Here is a 4,107-nt window from a genome sequence, read left to right as displayed (position 1 = left end):
GCCAATGGCAGACCCCTGAGACTCAGGCTGAATTCTGGTTGCAAGGCCCAAGTTGAGCTCCCTTGACCCCTGCAGTGTTGAACTCTGCAAGGTTCTACTACAGGTTCCTGCTACCCTTCCCCTGAAGATAGTCCAAGTTCTGATGGAAGGTGGTGATCCCTCTAATTTATCAACTATGGAGGTCTGATGTGCCTTTATTGCAGTTTCTCACCTCTATTTTATCTTCCAGAGCTCAGTAAAATGGCCTTTATGACCACCAGTGCCTCTGCAGTGTGGATCCATGTACTTACATAGCAGAAGACCTGAGAGCATGGGATGAGGGAGGTAATACTGCAGAGGGACCTGTGCAGCCTGGTGGTCCTCACCAGTCTGCTCTGATGAAGGCCTGGAGTGCTGGCAATCTCCACATGCAGCTTGGTGGTCCTCACCAGAGTGCTCCAACAAAGGGCCATTGGGCTGGCAAGCTCCCCATGCAGCTGGGCATTTTTCACTGTTCTTGTTTGAGTCATATTAAAATTGGATCTTCCTCCCCCTACCTTTTGCCTTTTTGAGGAGTGGAATAACAAGATATTTTGGGAAATATATACACTGATACATGAGAAGTGGCCACAATGTGCTATGAGATCAGAGAGGCAGGCAGATCCAGGATTGCATGAAGTGCAATTTTGGGGGGACCTACTGACAGAAGCATAGTCCTAAGTAGAAACAAGACCAGTGGATCACTACAATTTGGATCAGAGGAAGGAGGTTTTTAAAGTGGTCAAGACAAAAGTGACTTCATCCAATCTGTAATGTATCTGGCTTATTGCCAGCTAATATCAAAGGTGTCAGGCATGTTTCTGGAACTGACAGCATTGGGGTGCAGTAACAAAGCTCCATACACCATTCTAATTGTTTCAATTACTGTAGTATGCTGGGAAACTGTGTGGAGTAAATTTGCCAGGGATAGTTAAGGGCAGTTATGGTACTTATGACTCAATATGGTCATAGTCAAGTTCAGCTATGCGAGATGCTTGGATTCAGTCCTTTCATCTTCTCCATGCACACTCTCACTCCTTTACTCTTTCCAAACCAATTGTAATCTATATACTGATATTTCAAATTTTGTACTTCTAGGTAATATCCTCTGCTCAGTGCCAGATTTGCATCGTCAACTTCTTATTTGACTTCAACTCTTGAAGTATTAGAAGTAATCTCAAATTTTATTTGCCCCTAAATCAAACTTATACTTCTTTTTGCTATACTTGCTCTTCTGTTTTCTTCACTTTTTTGCATCTGAAAAACCCATTCTTTCAGTTTATCAGGAAAAAAAATCTTTGAGTCATTTTTTAAATCTTTTTCTTTATTCCCTACAAGCAGTATAACCTTTCTTAATGTTCTCCCTTCAAAGTATTTTCTTATTAACTATTTCTCACTACCTTCACCACTGCTGTGCTGGCTCAAAGCAGCCCCCTCTTACACCCAAGACTGTAATAGTATCTAAATTCATCTATGTTCTGTCCTTGAAATCTATTTCTCATAGAGCATATAAAATAGGAGACAGATGTCAGTACTCTTACCAAATGCTTAGATGATTTCATGTCTATAGCTCTTACTCTGTACTATAAGCCTTCACATGATCTGCTGTCATTCTTCTTACATGCCCAACTCCCCTCTGCTCTCCTGTCCTCTCTCCCCTCACTCCATTCTATTCTGTCTACTCCACTCTCAGATTGGCCTCCCTACTATTTCTTGAACACCAAACATTTTCATTCACTCTGGGAGAACTTTGCACTAATTCCTCCCTTTGTTGGAATTTTCTCTTTCACATACCTATTTGGTATGCCTTTTTTTTTTTTTCATACTTCAATTTAATGATTTCTATTAAGCCAGGCATGGTGGTGCGTGCCTGTAATCCCAGCACTTGGGAGGCTGAGGCAGGAGGATCACTGTGAGTTTGAGACCAGTCTGGGCTACATAGTGAGTTCCAGGGCAGTCTCAACTACATAGTGGGACCCTGTCTCAAAAAAAAAAAAAAAGATTTCTACTAAAGAGGTGTTGCCTTAGCTCCATATATAAAATGTATTTTACTTCAACCTCATGTACTCTTCTTAACCCATCCTGTTGTCTTCAAACACTTATTATAAATTTGAAATATATTTATGTATCTTGTTGTAACAACCCCTGTAGAGTATAAAACTCCAGAAAGACAGGATTATTGTTTGTTTTCTGCTATATGCAAAAATTTAAACTATTTCTGTCACATACAATGTGTTCAATAAATGTGTCTTGAATTTAAGTAGATTGCATTTATTCATAATAATATCTCCTAAAATATCATATTAATAGCTCAAGTAGTCTTTTTAATAAGAGAAAATAAAAATAAAATAAAAATTCCACTTGTGCCAAGTATTTAAGAAGCAATATCATAGGAAACAAGGAGTTCTTTAATATTTTCACCACTTTTAAATTTCAAACTGAATCCAACATGCTTAGGGCTGATGAGCAAAACTACAAATTTAAATGATAATATAATACAGCAGTATGTTTAATTTACAGAGCAATATAGAAATAAGTAGACTTTTAACAATCTGATAAAATACACTTCTTCTGAAAAGTAGATCTAAAAATACAATTAAAATGGTACCTATGTCTATCAAGTATAACAGTAAGTTACTTAATTCTTTGCACAATTATACTGGCAGCCAAGTGGTTTTCATATTCTTAGAACAAAACCAACCAGCCCAAGATTACCAATGTGAAACACAAGTTAGTCACTGTAAAATTTAGTTCTAACCTATTCCCCAAATAACTTAAAGGAAAAAAGATTTGTTTTAGTTCATGGTTTCAGAAGTTTCAGTCCATAGTTGGAAGGCTCCATTGCTCCAGGCATATGGCAAGGAAGAAATAGCATAGAAGAAGGTGTGGTAGAAGAGAGGCTCTTACTTCATGGCAGCCAGGAAACAGAGAGCAGAAAGAAAATAGCTCGAGAGGAAGGGGCCAGGGACCAGATATTGTCTCCAAAAAACTCCCATAATCCACTCCCTTCAACTAGGCCCCACCTCCTATTTTCATCATCTGAGTATGTGCTCAACAGTTGATTCATTCACTTGATAAAGTTAGAGACCTCATGATCTAAGCACTTTCTGAAATCCCCACCTCTGGACACACGAGAATTTTAGGGGACATTTCTTGTTAGAATAATGAATTAGGACTATGTGTTTCTTATTTGCTGCCTCTACCGCTGGTTAGAGCTGTAAGAATTGGAGCTTAGATCAGGAGCTGGTAGCATTTGTTCCATTGTTGTTTGAGTTGGCTTGTGCTGGGGACTACAAATCTGCTGTCAACCTTCCTGTTGCTGTTTTCTAACTCAGTTATGATATAGGTGGCATCCATGAAAATAAACAAGTTTGCAGGGTCAATATAAGCAGTTAAGTAGAATAATTCAGAGCTGGAATTAGTTTGACATTTTTCTCTGACCTACCCTGTAATCCTATGAAGAGTTATTGGTTTGTTTCTGTGGATTAAACCATAGCTGTAGACACTTTTTCTCCATGATCCTACTATAACAGTAACTTCAACAGTAACTTCAGCTAAGATAAATAAGAAAAATGAAGAAGTGACTTTTTAAAAACTTTTGTAAGCTGTAATATGAGTAGGGACAACTTGTTTTTAGTATGATGCTTCAGATATCCTGCTCCTTTCTCCAATCATTTTAATAGGAGAGATATTCCTGGTAGACAATTTGTTGTTCATTCTTCATTACAAAATAATAAAGAGGGCTGGGGACTTAGCTAGTGCTGCTGCCACCTGCCTCACAAGCACAGGTCCCAAGTTCAATCCCCAGTACCAAATATATATATATATATTGAAAGGATATATATTATAATGAAAGGATATTAGCCTGAATATGTGCATGAAAATGTTTTATTTTTCTATCGTTATTTCTATAATTCTCCTTACATTTGTATTGGTCCAAAAAATGACATTTTTTTCCTTTCTTATTTCCTATTTTTTTTTATTGAGTTTATTGGTACATTTAGGGATACAGTACAGTTACATTCATTGTTGGGATCTTGTACCTCTACATGACAAGTCTTGATTCTCATTTTTTCCCCTTATATTTTT

Source organism: Fukomys damarensis, unplaced genomic scaffold (genome assembly GCF_012274545.1).
Source record: "Fukomys damarensis isolate Sample0158 unplaced genomic scaffold, DMR_v1.0_HiC HiC_scaffold_9, whole genome shotgun sequence".
NCBI lineage: Eukaryota > Metazoa > Chordata > Mammalia > Rodentia > Bathyergidae > Fukomys > Fukomys damarensis.
Note: the sequence above shows the minus strand (reverse complement) of the source record.